Source organism: Thermothielavioides terrestris, chromosome 3 (assembly GCF_000226115.1).
Source record: "Thermothielavioides terrestris NRRL 8126 chromosome 3, complete sequence".
NCBI lineage: Eukaryota > Fungi > Ascomycota > Sordariomycetes > Sordariales > Chaetomiaceae > Thermothielavioides > Thermothielavioides terrestris.
Genome location: NC_016459.1, coordinates 825467 through 842845, shown reverse-complemented (window position 1 = coordinate 842845; position 17379 = coordinate 825467).

The window sequence follows — 17379 nt, the reverse complement described above, 5'->3', positions numbered from 1 at the left end:
GACTTGCTAGTGGTAGCTATTGTAACGGCGTTTAGCTTGTGTAGTTGCAAAGTCTATTGCTAACTACGCTTTATAGCATAGATCTTCTCGAAGTACTAGAAGATCTACTAGCGTTATAGCGCCTAGATTAGCTATAAGTATATCGAGTGGACCTTGTAGCTTAAAGCTATATAGCTGCTTGTAAGGTGTTGAGTGGATAGGAGCTAAATAGGCGCTATTGAGATTCTATTATAGTAGAGGAATAATGTCGATCTAGTTGCTAGTTAGGAATTCGAAGGTGTAGAAACGTAGGGCGATCTCTATAGTCTGATTCTTATACTCTACTAGGCTATCCGCTTATAGGTGGTATATGGTTGTTATTAGTAGCTTAGTGCCCTGATACTCCTATATACTAGTCTAGAGATCTGATATGAATTTGCGATTGTAATTAGAAATAATGGCTGATAGTATATCCTAGTTAGATAAGAGTAACTAACGTGTAAGAATATAGCTCTAATCCTTCGCTAAGTATCTACCGTTGCCTAGCAATAGGAGGGTCCGCTTACTATTTTTATAGGATATAGTTATTATTGCGTCGAAGGTGTTATAGCCTTCTAGTTGCTAGAAGGAACCCTTTAATAGTATACTCAAAAGGCTTACAATGAAGTCGATTGTAATTATATATATTAGGAGTATATCGCTTAGCTAAATTGGCTAGTACTCGCTAATCAGCTTTTATCGACCTATAGCGTTAAGGCGGTATAATAGGTAGTGCGCTATATACTTCTTGACCTCCTAGGTTTTATTAACTATCGATATACTATGTAGATTATACAATATATGTTCTACGCTAAAGTGGTGTTTAGCATTATATACTAGGCTAAGTACCTCCTTGATTATGCCGAATAGTATATAAAGAAGGTGTACGCTATATAGCTAGGTATTGTAGATTAGGCTATCGACTATTATAAAAGGTAGCCTAGGACGTAAGAAAGCTCTGTTGCCCTTAGCGGATAGCGAGTTGCTAGTAAGGTTATCGATAATAGCTTTGTATTTAGAGTCTTCCTTATAGGCTATAATAAACCTTTGATATAGCGAATCTTTTATATAGGCTTCAGCAAAAGCGAATATTACATTGTCGAGTATAACGAGGCCTTGTAGGCGTTTAATGAGATCCTATATCACCCTTAGCTAGTTTAGAGTATCTAGTATAAAGTTAAGGCGGCTAGGTAGGTAGTATAGCTGAAGGTTGTACTCTGAGAGGTAAATAGAGGTAGTAATAACCTGTCGATTAGTTTAATTGATTAACGAGGTATTGAGCTAAGTCTATGCAACAATGCTATATATAGTAGCGTAGTCTATAAGTACATTAACTAGAAGCCTAGCTAAGTAGATTATAGTGCAAAGCTTTTTAACAGCCTACACTAGATAGGCAACCTCCTGCTCTAAAGGTCTATACCATATCTCAGCCTTCGTTAGGCACTAGCTAAGGAATATAATTAGGAGGACCTGTTTTAAGGGAATCGGCGTGCTAGGCTCCTACTTATAGCCATTGTGTAGGTAGAATACTATTATACTAAACCTACGCTCTAGGTAGCCGTCGATTTATATAAAGAGCTGCTTGTTAGGATTGAAGTAGTATAGAATAGTTGAATCTTCCTTGTAAATTATAGCTTAGATTGCTTTAAAGGATAGTTTCTTTGTTAAATAGGCTCAAAGGTCGTTTTTAGGTAATAAGCGGTCCTTTTAAAGGTGTTACTGGCCTTAATATAGCCTTCTTCATAGCCCTTCCTTAGCAAGGCGGTCTTGCGAGCCTATAGAAGTTCCATTAACTGCGTATAGTACGGAATCAAGTGCCGTAAAAAGCCTGGAGCGCTAATATATTGCTTAAGTGCCTTAAGAGTATATAGAAAGGCGAGCTACTTAAAGGCTTTGACATATTGTATAGTCGTTATAAGGCCTAGACTGTCGATATAGAAACCAAGTAGTTCTACGTTTAGATAACTAACGTATAACTTGGTAGGCAATAGGGCGATATTCTTGTCTACGAAAAAGCTGAATATTGTATCTAAGTAGCGCGTATAATCCTTAGCATTGTTTAAGTAGATTATAATGTCGTTAATAAAAGCTCGTATATATAACGAATGTAGCTTTAAAAGCTAGTCTATAATGCGTTGTATATAGGTAGGCGAGTTATAGTAACCTATTAAGCAAACTATAGGCTACTTAAGGCCGTATAGACTAATTAGAGTAAATCGATCTTAGTACAGAGGAGAAATGCTAAACTAGTAGAAAAACGAGGTAGCGTCGATCGCTATAATAAAGTGCTTGCTATATAACTTAGCGATAATTTCTAATTGTAGAGGTAGAGAGTAGTTATTAGGCACTGTTACGTGGTTTAGACTCTATAGATCGATGACGATGTGGCCCTTGAGTTCTCTATTGTGCCCTAGCCTCTAAATGACGAATACTAGGTACGTGAAAGGCGTGGTATATGTTGCCTATATTATATAGCCTTGCTTATATAGGCTGTCGAACGTCTTATTAAGTATTTTACAATCTTTCTTGCTTAGTAGGTAGGATTAGGCATTGACCTTTTAGTGCTACTAGCCCTCTACTAGTGGTATATATATTAGTTTGTTAGGGCTTTGCTAAACAAGGCCTTTATCCTTCTAGAGGCTAGGATATTGCTCGATAACCTTAATAAATCGCTAGGTAGTATTGGGATCCTTGGTATATATATGTACTCTGTCCTTGGTAACGATTTTGTTAAAGCTTGGATCTATGCGAAGGCCTAAGGTGGACTATTTCTCTGGTATAAATAGCTTGCTAGCTAGTTCTTTAGGTTCATTGGCCTATATTAGTTGGAAGACGTAGTTGCTTATTAGGGTAGCAGATTCGGTGTCGTTGAACTCGCTAACTAAAGTAGCCTTCGTAAGGTTGATGGTCGGGATCATTGATAGCTTCTAGGTGCTGTAGCTGTTCTATGCTATAGCTGCGATATAGTTATTAAAGACGAATTCGCTGTTGATCGGTATAATCGTAGTAGACTACGCTACTAAAGAAGGGGGTTCGATATCTATAGCTATAGCTAGAGTAGCTATTATAGTTATTGCTATATTGGCTACTAGTGTAGTTAGAGCGGAAGTCTAAGAATATACTAGGAAACTGCTATCCTTATATTTGTAGATTTTACCTACTAGGTACCGCTTTAGGATCTTAATAATACTGTACGAGGTGTTCTTAATAGTAGCTACTTTAGTAGTCTTAGCTATAACTACTATATAGTAAATGGCTAGGTGCTCTGAGTAGAATATAAAGGATTGGCCCTTTAGTAGAGGCTTGTATTCGACTAGGATCTCTGCTTCCTAGTTAGGCAGGAGTATAATCGTATAGATAGTCTTAACCTTATATATATACGGTATAAAATATATGTTGATGGTGAATAGGATAGTAAATTTAAAGGCCTAGAGGTCAACCTTCTTTGTATTATAGTCGATTAGAGCGCGGTAGCTATCTAAGACGTTATTGCCGAGAAGTAGATTAGATCCTAGTGAATCAACTACCTAGGCAGAGTGGGTAAACTTATATAAGGTAGGCTTACTATTCTCTATACTAACTAGGAAGATAGTAAAAGTGGTCTACTACGAAAGGGCTAGCTTCTTATTACTAACGCTTATCACCTTGCTTTTACGATGCTCGATAGTATAATCGAGTAGGTTTAATAGGTTGTAGTTGATAATTAAACAGCTAGCTCTTAGGTCAAGGTATACTTTTAGTTCCTCGCCTTCTTCCTTTGTGTAGGCGGTAATACAAAGGTAGGTGTAGTTGCCTAAAGGACTATCGATGCTATCGTTGGATTCTAGGACTAGAGCTTCTTTGACCTAGTATACTATAACTTTAAGAGTCTCCGATTTACGTTCTATAGCTGATTTTTCTATAGATTCTACCGCTATAGATGCCGTTTTAAGTTCTATAGCTCTAAGATTAGCTAGGTGGCGAAAAATGCTATTTTTTACGTCTTTGCAATACTTTAAATGTCAGAATAGGGCGTTGCGCCAACCTAGAGTAGTAGCATAATAGCTATAAGTATAGCATTTAGGCGTGGCTTAGTTAGCTATATAGTTCTTCTGAGCGTGTCTTAGGCCTATGCTCTTATAGGTTTTAACGTATTACTGTACCTTTGACTTAGCTTAAAAAGTCTTATAGCACTTATAGTATATAAGCTCTAAGTCGATAACTATATAGGTGATCTCTGATTTAGAAGATGATACTACAATAGAGGTATCGGAGTGTTCCAATATAACGTTAGATATATTGGCATCGTTTCTAGATTTAGGATCGCTAGCGAAATACACGTAGTTGTAGGGTTGGTCGCGCGTACAGTCGTTATAGTGGTCGTTACGGCGGTCCTTCCGTTTGTTACATTGGTCTTTCCGATTATTACGCTAATCGTCGTAGTAGCGGTCATTATAGCGGCGATCGTTATAATCGTAGTAGTTGTCCTAATCTCGGTTATCGTCGGCTAGTCGGTAGTAGTCTCCACTATAGCGGTACCGGTCTTTGTAGTTGCTTCGAGACTTATTAGCCTAATCTTGGGGCGCTTGCTTGGCCTTTTTTTCCTTCTCCTTACTACTTAGCTTCTTTTATATATTAGGATGCTTCTTCGTAGCTACTAACTTCAATATAGCCTATGACTGCTCCTATTTATATAGGTATTGATCAAGGGAAGTGAAAAACTAGGGGTGACGAATATAGCGTTAGATATTTAGATCTATATATTCCTAGATCTAGTATATAGTTCCTTGCTAGTTAATGCTGCTATTGTTGTCGTTGCTTATAGCGTGAGCCTAGTGCAACTTACACTCTACGAACTCTATAAAGGCTTCTTTGTTAGTAGCAATGTCCTTAAGATATAAGAAGGTAATATTGAACTTCTTAGTAGCTACTAGTGAATTAGGCTTAAAACGCTGCTTTAGGGCATCTAGTATAGTATCGAGGCCCTACTTCTTAAGAAATTGGCGATAGCTGTTGGAAATACCGTTGGACTACTAGTTCTTAGCTGTATCTTCAAGGAGTATTGGAAATATCTTAACGATCTACCACTTAATAGATCTATTGTCGTTATCTTTAATAACGGTCTTAATGTAGGCTTAGAAGCGATAGACGTTAGTATAAGTAATTATTTTGCCTTTGCAAATTACTTCTAGGCCATTGGGATCTAGGTAAAAAGGGTCGAATATACTAATATCCTTATGTTTGACCTTGAATTTAGTCCGACCTGCTATATAGCTAGAGTTGTAAGTACTGTCTTAGTACCGATAGCTATTAGGCGTTGGGCTATTACTTTATAAGTTTGGTCGATAACGATAATATGGTTCTGCCTAGCGTAGGCTGTCGTATACAAGGTTATACTGGGAGCTAATGGCTATACCGCCTTCAGGAATTAGGTATATAGTCTGAATAAGCGTAAGCTATATAGGCTAAGTTAGTAGGTTTGGTTATGCTAGTAGGTAAGGCTATGCTAGCTGGTGAGGCTATGCTAGATATGTAGGTGCCTACTGACGTAGATCTAGGCCAATGTGCGATGTAACTAGTATAGTTGTAGCTAGCTACATTGAAGGCGTTTGTAGGAGATAGTCGATTGGCGAGGCCTAGGTCGGCTAGGCTTGTCTGTAGTAGTCCTCTATTACTATACGCTGTCTTAGTATACGCTCTAGGCTATTCAACGTTAGATTGTCAAAGCCTAGGATAGTAGGCTAAGGCTGATGCTAAGTCTAAAGCAGTAGAATGCCTATATATAGGCGGTTTATAGCTTCCTAATAGGCCTGTTGCGATGCCTAGGAGTAGGTTCTTGTAGAGTAGGCTGTAGATTGTCGTTCTAGATATATAATGTAGGCTTCTATCTAGCGTATATTCTAGTTCAGTTCTTTTATATTTGTCTAGATCACTTTAGCTACTTGAGCTATTAGTATATCTGTTAGGTTGATTTGATTATATTCTAGGTAGTTAAGGCGCTAATCAATATACTTTATTATCTGCTTATTTCGACTAAGTTTCGTAGGCTTCGAGGTTAATACTTTGTTATTACTATAAGGAGAGCCCTTATAATCGTTATCGAAGTCATTGGACTGCAAGTTGTACCTAGTGACGAAGGATGCTTCTATATCCTATAGATCGTAATCGAGAGTTGTAGTATCCTAGGTATTGTAGCTCTGAGCGGCTAGGATAGTTAGGTATTTAGCTTAGGTGCGCTTGGTGTTATAGATCTTAGCTAGTTAGTATTCTTAGCCTAAATTACGCTTCTTAACTTGCTTTATCAAGGGTATAGTTGGAGCTATAGAGGATCGAGCCATTGCTAGTAGGGTCGGTTTAGGAAAGTCGTCTAGTATATCTAGCGTATCTTTCGGGGAGTTTTATAGCCTAGAGGGTTTCTCTAGACCTTTCGCTACTTTAGGAGGTATATTTTCTATATTAGCCAACGTAATCAATAGACTAACTAAGTATTAGTGTAGTAAAATGGTGCAAAACCTCTACACTAACCTACTCTATCACACCTAGGACTAGGCGCGCAAGATAGTCCCCAAAGGAATGTAGTGCCCCTCTAGACAAATAAAGATAGTGCGTATCGAGTAGTAGGAAGGATGTCTCCTAAAAGGAAGACATATAGCTCAGATACGTCTAGTGGGATATAGTAGAAAAGATAGAAAACAACGAGAATACGGTCAGAGCTCAACAGCTCGAATGCCTATCATCTAGACAGAGGTAAGACAATAAAAGGAGAAGCTCAATAGCCTTTCTAGAAGAAGGAGAACTACCAATATAGTGTCAACGAACGTATATTAACAACTACTTAATATTTTACTTAATAATAAAGAAGATAAGCTTAGCCTACTTAAATATATATAATTAGAGGGTTAGACCTCCCCTAGTAACGAATATAACGCTCTAAGACAAATAGAAAAATAGAAAAACTAGGTCCCCTATATCCAAGTAGTCTATTACCCTAATCTATACTTCCCTTTTAAGCTTACTATACGCTTCTATAGGCAAGTTTATACCTTAAAAGCTCTCTAATATACGCCTCTTATCGTCGCTACTCCTTAAGGTGCTCTCTATATACGGCTCTCTCAGCTTATAAAGGTCTAGCTAGCTATAGTAGTTGATTACACTATCTCTTATACTCCTCTACCTCCTTAATATACACGTCCTAGCCTTGCCACTATACTAGATACTTATACTTATAGGCGAAGGTACAGTTGTATAGGTTGTATAGTAGTAGATAAAGTAGACGTCTAGGCTTTGTAGGCTCTTTATAAGGGCGTTTACTATAATACTATACTAAGGGTAACGTTTAGCTAGATAATATAGATAATCCTTGCGCCTAAAGATGCTTCTATACTAGAGTATAAGACATCTTAAGATAGTCTAGCCTCCTTATAAACATATAGACGAGCGTCTCCTCTTCCTAAAGGTAGAGATCAAGTACTATCTTTTTAAGGGCTACTTATACTAGTGCCCTAAGGTTCTTAACTAGCTTACTCCTAAGGAGGCGTTCTTAGTCTATCTTATCTATAGGAGCATCGACAAGCCTTTATATTATAGTCGTTTATAGTATAGCAATCTCTATAATCTTAGCTTCGATATTCCGCTAAGTCAATATATTGTTAAGATCCTCTATAAATGCTATTAATAGACCTAAAGCAACTAGCTAGTCCTCTAATTAGAAAGGTAGAACGGTACTAGGTACTAGAAATGTACCCTATAGCTATCGTCTAAGGTCGCCTATAGGGTCTTATAAAGGTAGTACGCTACTAAACTATCTGTCTAATAGGAGTCTTACGACCCTATAGTAGTATACCTAGTACGCTACGTCCTTCTTTAACTAGGGCGCGAAGATAATTTAAATAGCAACGATCACTCTTTTTTTACTCTAGTTAGGGAGCTAAGCTTCCTTAAACGCTACTAAGTATATAGCTAGGATCCTAAGTTCTATATTACTGAAGTAGTTACGAAGATACGTAGGTAGGTTATTGAATTCGGGGATATTGGACGTAAATACGTCGTTAGCTTAAAGGACTTCGATTACCTCGTCTTCGTTGTACTCTAAGAGTATAGGCTATATAGGTTCTTAGGTTAGAGACAATAGGTCTAGAGGGAGCTTATATATCTTCCCTTTATCCTATTGTAACGAAGGGATTCCCTTAGTATAGAGTAGGCAATCCTTGAAGGTACTAAGAGTATTCCTATAAGCTCCTAACTATAAATGCAATATATATTACTATACAACTATCTTATTATCTCCCTAGTATAGCTAAAGCTAGGGTAGCCTAAACTACGTCTATTCGTCTAGAAGGTAGGGCTAGAGCTCTTAAAGAAAGGCCTATATAAACTTAAGAGCGAACTATCTATACTCCTATTCTAAACTTTGCTAAGAGTAGTAGACGATAACCTCCTTATATAGCTACGACTAAAGGAACCTATAGATAGACTAGAAAGCAATCTAGACCTCTAATAAGATATTAGTATACATCTCTATACTCTTGAGTATAGAGTCGAAGTAGTAAAGCTAGCCTACGACTTAGTCGAAGATTATAATAGCCTAATACCTTCTATCGACAAAGTAAAGGAAGACTTAGAAACAACAACAGTTGACAATAACCTTCTAGTTAGACTAGTAGAACTCCTTTGGTATAGGACTAGTATCTAAGACAAGCTATAGATAGAACTAGAGACAATCCTTATAAAAACGAAAGAAAAACTATATAACGTCTAAGATTATCTAGCCCTCTAGCTATTCCTTAGTAAATAGTATACCTTCTATATCGAAGAGCGAAACACCTATATTTATAAAACTAATATCGAAAAATTGATCTATTGGGGACCTTCTTTCTAGCTAGCCTAGGAACAGGTACCTTACGATCTTAGGATTTGTGTTGAGCTAAGGGCTTAGGATCTAGTTAGGTCGTCGATTAATTATATTTTATAGGTACTTCTTTAGGGTCTATAGAAATAGAAAAAGCTTAGGACTAGTCTCCCTAAGGTGACTTAGTATCTTTAAGTCTAGCTCTTGCCCTATAAGGGAGGTGTAATACTACGCTTGATCGCTATCGTTAGTAGGCCTCTACGAACCTTGTGGTATATAAAACTTAAGCTCTCTAAGCAGCTATTTCTATCCTAGGTTGGTAATCACATTGGCCTAGGGCTATATAGGCCCTATAAAATTGGGAATCCTACAACGGCCTATAGCAATGCTTGTAATAGTATATGAAAAATCGGCTTATAAGAAAAGTCGCTCTCTAAGTAGAAAGATCTAGACCGATTAAAGCGATTATATAAAAATCCAAGGCGTAGTAGGCAAGGCGAAAGAAATAGTTGATTGTAAGAGAGCTAGTAGGAGGATTAAGAAAAAGGGGCGGGCAAGCCTTCCAAGGTAGAAGGGCTACTTAGCTCTTTCCTAAACTAGGTAAAAGAAAATAGATAAGGTTTATAGCGTCCACTGATTAGCTAGAAATAAGTGTTTATCCTCTAATTTCTTAAGGCCTTCTTCTCCTCCTTACTATCCTAGAACTATTTTCTTCCTTTAACCTTCTTATCACCTTATTTTAGTGCCTTTGTCTCTCTAGGTAGATTAGGTTCTTGGTAGTCGGGTCTTCTACTTCCTTTTCAAATTTATATATAGCTCCTATATATGAATTTACAACCTAAAAACCAAGATATTAAACAATTAGTATACCTACAATGTCTTATAGGAAATCACTGATAAAGTAGACGACTAGAGGCCATTGTTATATAGGATTGTAAGCTATTAGATTAATCTTTCGCTAGTACTAAAGACAAATATTTTTATAGCCTAGAAGTATATCTAGGTGGTTTAGAGTAAAATAAAGGATCTGCCAATACCGAAAGATAAACGCTATACTAACGAATATACTATAATCTCGGTTGAATATAAGGCTATCTACAGTATAATCAAGATCTTCCAACTAAACGTTAGACTACTATACGTCCAATAGGTCCTACTAAGCAATTAGCAAGATTAGTATAGAATATAGTAATTAGTTTATATCGACGATAGGCTAGTTAACGTAATTAAATAGTACTATAATACCTTGGTTCTTCGTCTAGTGTTTATAAAGCATTATAATAGCGGACCACTTAGGCGTTGGATATATTATTTTGCTATACACCTAAACTAAGCGTTAGCGCTTTTAATTTAAGTATAGGGTTATAAGTAAATACTACGCTTCCCTTTTATATTTGCCCTCTAAGTAGAGGAAGACTAATACTCCTATAGCAATAAAGTACCTTGCTATAGCTATAAACTGTTATACTAACGTTTAACAACTCCTTTTAGTAAAGACAAGGACGTCTATATAACTTAGCCCTTCAATAGCTACGCTTCTCTTACCCTTCTCTTTAGCAACAAATGCACCAACTATATCTAGTTAGAGAAGGAGTACACTTAGACTTATATCTATAGGAATGATTAGAAGTACCTAGCTTAGGACTTGATCTTATAGAGCTATCTTCTATACAATCTAAAGAACGATCCTAGGCTAAAGCTACGCCTAGAAGAGGTAGGCCAAAAGTGGTTTATCCTACTAGAGGATACTATTAAAGAGTAAATAGTATAGTACTAGGCTAACTATAAAAGCTTATATCGCTAAGGGATAGAGACAATGGACAGGGATAAGCAAAGGGTAGGATATAGTCTAGGAGCTTAGCCTATAGACAGTAGATTAAAAGACTATATACTCTAATCACAGATTTTTCTTAGCTTCGGCTTTAGCTCTAAGAAACTTAGTCCTATACAATAGAAACTATCTATCTAGAGGACAGAAGTAAAAAGAAAAAGGTACAAATGACTATAAGGCTCCTAAGAGTAGGGTTACCCCCTAGGAAAAAAACTTAGGTACTAGCGAAAAGAATAAAGTCTCGAGGGCTAAAAACGAGCGAAGGATAGTAGATAGACAAAGACTAAATAAGATATAGCTGATAGAGACATTATTGGCGAATAGGAGGCCAATATAACAATAGATATTAGGAAGGAAACGTAGCTAAACGCTAGTGAAACTATTAGAGATAGTAGCTTCTACGCTCTCCCCCTCTTCTAGAATGTATATCCCTATATATCTAGAGGGCTAATGTCAAAAACTAGGTGGCTTTCTACAAGGGATTTCGACGATAAGCTCCTAATAAGGTCGCTCCTTCCTTACCCCCTTTATAGTTAAACGAGTCTAACTAGCCTAAGGCGCTATAGTACGACTAGGGGTTTCTTCCTTAAGGACCTCCTCCTCAACTATAATCGTAGTGTCCTCTATACTATCCTCTCTTAGTATCCTATTGTTGTAATCGCTTATACTATAGACCTTATTGCAATCTAAAACTATAACGCTATTATAGGGAAGCCTACTTAAGTGATTAGCGTAGCTATCTAGGCTAGTAAAGATATAGGCGTAGTCCTCTTCTACCTAGTTAAGGCTAATATTGTTAGTAACGCTATATTCCCTTTCGCCGTCGTTAGCGGGCGTTGAGAGATATATATTTATAGAATCTCACTCCCTGTCGCTATAGCCCTTGTCGCTAACCTCGTTGTAGTATCTACTATTATAATACTCCTCTCTATAATAGAACGGGGTTAGTCTATCCACTTCTAGCTAGATATTATCTAGCTAAAGAATTTCTTTATATAGTTCAGAGGATATAGCGTCTAGATAGGTATATTGTCTAGAGTCTCTAGGAAGTAAATGTTCTAGTCTTTGATTATCTAAATATAGAATAGGCTAAACTAGCGATATTCTAGCTTCTGAACTAAGCTTATATCTAGTTGACGTATATTGTTATAGATAAGGACAAGATCATTGATGGATATAACTACATTTTTAGGGTAAAATTTATGTTTATAGGCCTTATTGTAGCGTTTAGCTATCTTTTTATAGGCTATAGCAACCTGTTTAGTAGCAATCTTATAATTATACTCTACTTCCTAGAGGACATAGGCATAGAGGGCAATAAGCTTTGTATAGACCTTTATAGGATCTTCTCTCTCTAACTAGGTGTAGACAGAGTCCTAGGTAAGAATTTGCTATATAGGAACATCAAACTCAACTAGACTAATAGGCTTATAATTATAGGCAAACAAGAAGGGAGATATCCTATAAAAGCCCCTAATAGTTGTACAATCTATATATAAGATATATAGAAGGACCTTCCTCTACCTCTTTCCTATACTATTAGTCATCTTTATAAGTAAGATAGCAATTAGGATATAGCTAGCCTCATTTACACCGTTTATATACAAATTATATAGTAAGATAATAACTCTCTTAATACCTAATTTACAAAGGATCTCCTTGACTTCGCCCTTGAACTTAAAGCCTTTATCGACAACTATAACTATAGGATAACCCTAGCGATAAAGGATATACTATAAAATAAAGGACTTAACGGACTTAGAGGATTTGTTTAGTAGGATCTTAGCCTTAATATATCCTATAAGATCGTTGCGAGCCTCGATAAGGAAACACTTCTTCTTCTTATAGCTAGATAGTATATATTAGATATCGAGGTACCATTTAGCAAAAGGAAAAGGCGGAGACGCTATCCAACCTACTACTTCCTTAAAGCTCTAGGCATTATACGTTTAATATAGGGTATAAACCCGAATCTAGTTCGCCACATCTTCGTATATACTACGCTAATAGTAGTAGTTCGTCACCTATTAGTACGTTGGCTCCCTTCTATAATAGCCAACCTTATTATAACACTAGTCAAAGATCAAACGCCTCTCTTTAGAGGTATTAACAATACACCTATAACACTATATAAAATTTGTACTTTAGAGGAAAAGGTGACAATCCTCAACAAAGTATTTCAACGTTTCCCTTTTAAGCTAATATCGCTTTTAGTATAGACTATAGCTAGATAGAGCTTCTATCGTCGATAGGAAGTAGGTAATATCCTAGAAGCGCTAGGAATAACTATTCTAAAGGTGGATAGGTTCCAGTTTCCCCTCTAGATACAAAGTCTCTTCGCCTATATAGTTGACAAAGATTTAGACGTCGACCTAGTCGTCGATATCCTCCTCCAACTCCTTCTCTATATAGTTAAAGGGCCTAGACGGCTTATAAGACAATACGTTGGCTACAACGTTTTTAGGGCCTAGGATATACTTGACCTCGAAGTCGAATAAACGGATCTAGGTAATCTAGCGTATTATAAAAGTACCTAGAACATCGTTTACAATACTATTAAGCTAATAGACTAGAACTAGAGTATTAGTCTCTATAGTAAAATATACGTTAAAAAGGTAGTAGCGAAAACACTTTAGGAGGAAGAGTAGCCCCTTTAGCTCCCTCTTTATAGCATTATACTATTTCTCTACCTCTAACTAGATACTGCTCTTGAACCTATATAGGTGTCTTTTGCTATTAGGACCAACCTACTTAAGTACACCTCCCTAGCTAAGGATACTAGCATTGTAAACTAGGAAGATTATACTATACTATAGATCGCTATAGACAAGCGTTGTAAAGACTAGAGTAGTAGTGATTTTCTCCTTTAACTTGTCTATCGCTTTCTATTCAGTAGGCCCCTAAGTCTACTTAATATCCTTCTTTATCAAGGTATAAAGAGGAATTACAATGATTGTAAAGCCTTTAATCTAGATTTAGTAGTATCCGACTATTCTAACGAAGGTATATATCTTCTTAACGTTAGAATAGGTTTTCTACTCCCTTATCTTAATCACCTTTACTTCCTTAGGAAGGTGCCTATTAAGTATATAAAGATAACTAAGTAGGACCGCTTTTAGCTATACCTACTTCGACTTTATTATAGCGATAGTCGTATTTACTAGCTCTACATTTAGCAATACTATATCGATATTCTTAAGATGCTTAACAATAAATTTACAACGTCCTCCTCTATTTAGATAGCTATTATAATTAGATCAAGGACCTTTTACTATAATATTATCTAGATAGACTCGACAAACATCTAGGATAAAGTTACTAAAGATCGTTGTTATAGCCTATTAGAACTAGGCAATAGAATTTATACCCCCTATCAATAATATATATATATAGAAGAGACCAATCGATATTAAAAAGATCGTTAAATCGTAGCTCCGCTTATCGAGATTGACCTAGTTGTAACTAGAGAAGAGATCTAGAAGAGACATTAGCTTATAGCTACTAAAGTCCTTATTAAATTCCTCTATAGTAGGTAGGACAAAAGTATTGTAGATCGTTATAGCATTGGCCTTTTAAGTATCATTAATAAGCTATAATCTACTATCCTTCTTAAGAACAAAGAACTAGTTATTGCAATAGCTTATATAGCTATATTCGATAATCCTATATATCTGCCTCTCTTTAAATAGATCAATGACCTTCTATATTAGCAGCTTCAGAATTAAAATAGACTTGCTCTACTAGGCCTTATATAGGATAGTTTTAATATACTAGGGTAGAACAATATCCTTATAGATACACCTATATTTAGTGAAATCCTATATAAGTATAGCTTCCTAGTTTTATAAGATCTTAGTAAACATCTCCTTTTCTAGCTTATTGAAGAACCTATCTATAGTAGTAAGTATTACTTAAAGACGCTCCTCAGTAAGCCTTAAGCCTAGCTTAAGATCTAAGAAACAAAGGACTATAAGATTGTTCTATTCCTTCTTGAACTATATCTTTGCCTTAGCCTTTATAAGCCGCTTTTCTTACTATAATAGGTCTCCCTCTAGTATAGAGCCATCTAATAGTACTAAATCGACTAGTCGAACCTTATTTATAATATTCTTCTAGAGTATAAATATCTTCAAAGTATATCTAACCTTATACTTAAATCTCTATCTTAGCCTCTAGTTGAAAAAGGGGTTTCCAACTAGGGTCCCCCTCTTCCCTTTTAAATAGGACAATAATTCAATCTTTGTCTATCTAGACGAAGAAGATAAAGAATAAGGATATACAATATAAAAAAGAGTGTTAAAGAGCAGTATATAGGACTTCTATAAAATAAGATAAAAAACCACTTTATCTATATCATCGTCGAGGAAACTAAGGATAGTCTCGCCTTCCTCTATCTCTATCTAGTTAAAGATTCTTTTAGGACTCTTCGTCAATCTCTAGAATTGTCCTTAAACGGCTAGTTATATTAGAGATAATAGGCGATTCCACTAGGCAATCTTCTTAGAGACAATATACGCCTAGACTATCTTTCCCTCTATAAGTAGATTAGTAGTAATTAGATTACTATCGTAGTAATCGAAGGTTAGAGCAGTATCCTTGATGAACGATATACTAAAGATTACTTTGTATCTACTAGTAGTGTCCTTAGTTATAAAGAAGTAAAGGTTGATGTTGACTCTACCTAGGTAAAGAGTGACCTAGGTCTCTCTAAAGAATAGTGCTAAGCTATAAAGACCCTTCGAAACGACCTTAGTAGGCCAATATAGCAATATATATTTTTTAACAACGTTTATCGAGATATAGTTGTACTTTGAACTAGAGTCGATTAGGGCGAGATACTTATTATAATATCCTTTCTTAAACTAGATATATAGAGTAGGAAGCAACTATACTCTTATTATTGTACTAAGTTCTATATACTCTAAGACCGAAAGCGTTGAGATAGACTTCTAAAGTAGAGTATAGATACAATCGTCAATGTCTCTAGGTGGACCTTTACAAATCTAGCGCTCCTAGAGGCTTTCTATATAGATACCCTATACACTGTTTTTAATAACTCCGAAGATTACTAGAACTGTCTTAGTCTAGCTAGAGCAAAGACTATTAAATATATTTACATTAGTATATAGAGCCTATACGTAGACCCCTATATCTTTTAGTACAATGGTTAGTCCATTAGGCTTAGGAACACTAGACCCCTTATAGTCAATAACCTCAACGTTAATAGAAATGCTTTACAAATATATAATTAGAGCGTCCTTATACTTAGACAAAATATAGACTAAGTTATTAAAGGTTAGACTAGTCTTCGCCTTTATTATAGTATAGATTATATCCTTTATATACAATGGTAATATAGCGATTTTCGATAGCGATACTTTAGGCTATAGCTCCTCTTTCTTCGCCCAACTTACTATAGCTAGGTTCTTAAGGATAGTTATATAAGGTAGCTCCGCTAGAGGTATAGGAGTACTATCTATCTAGATATCGTCTTCCTTTTCGTCTTTAGCGAACCGACGTTTAGTAGGCGGTATACCTTGAAGTATAGTCTCTGTTTCCTTGTCCACTTCCTCCTTAGCTTCCCCCTTAATCTAGTCAAAGAGAGGAAGAGGTAGTCGATAGAATTCGTTAGCCTTCAATATAGGTCGTAGGACAACCTTCTAAGTTAAGATATAACCTCCCTTTAATAGGACTATATAAAACGACAATTGATTAGACGCTATATAATAGAAGGTGGAGGTAAGCTTAGGCTCCTTTTCGTATATAAGACGATTGATCGTTGTCTAGATGGTTATAGGCTCCTAATATAGCTTAGGCTACTAGAGGTAGTACTTGTTTAACACTAGGGACATATCTAGCTTGAATAAGCAACTATTTAGACGCTTATACTTACAATAATATACCTAGTATATAGGGTAGCTATTATATTGTAGACAATAGACTATATATATAAGAACGAGCTAGCCAATCTTGCTAACCTCTTATATATTGTCAATATCTACCTTTATAAAGGTGATTGTCTTAGCTAGTGTATAGCCCTTCTTGCTCCTATCGCCAAGGTAGTAGTCTATACCTTTATAATATATTAGACCTATAGCTATAGCTTTTATAGCTTCTATATACTCGAGGACTATATAGTCAGAGTCACTACAATAATAGCAATAGCTAGAGCTTATAAGTCTACTATAGCTAGGAGGACGACTATCAATATATAGACCAATGACGAAGTCAATACGTCTCTCCTATAAGCGGCTCCGCTACTACTAGAAATATATCTAAAGAACCTCAATCTCGTTAGAAGTAGAATCGATTTCGTATAAACAAAGGGCCTTAATCTTCTATTTGAACTACTTAGCGATCTTCTATTTCTAGATATATAGACACTAGAGCTAATTAACTAGATCGTCGATATCGTTAGGCGTAGATATAAAAGCTTTCTTTAGCTCCTCCTCTTTCTACTCTTACAACTTAGGAGTCGTCTTAATAGTAAACGTAGCTAGAGGCGAGTAGTACTTCTATAGATCGATCTTATACTTATAGATCTTAAGGAAGAGGTCTCCTACATTGAGACCCTTCTAAAGAGTATCCTAAACGAACTTAAGGAAGTCTACCTACTTTGTAGTATAGATAAAGTCCTTATTGTCCTTCTTCAAAGTACGCTAATAGTCCTTAAGAGCTACCTAGATCTATTGATTAAACGTAT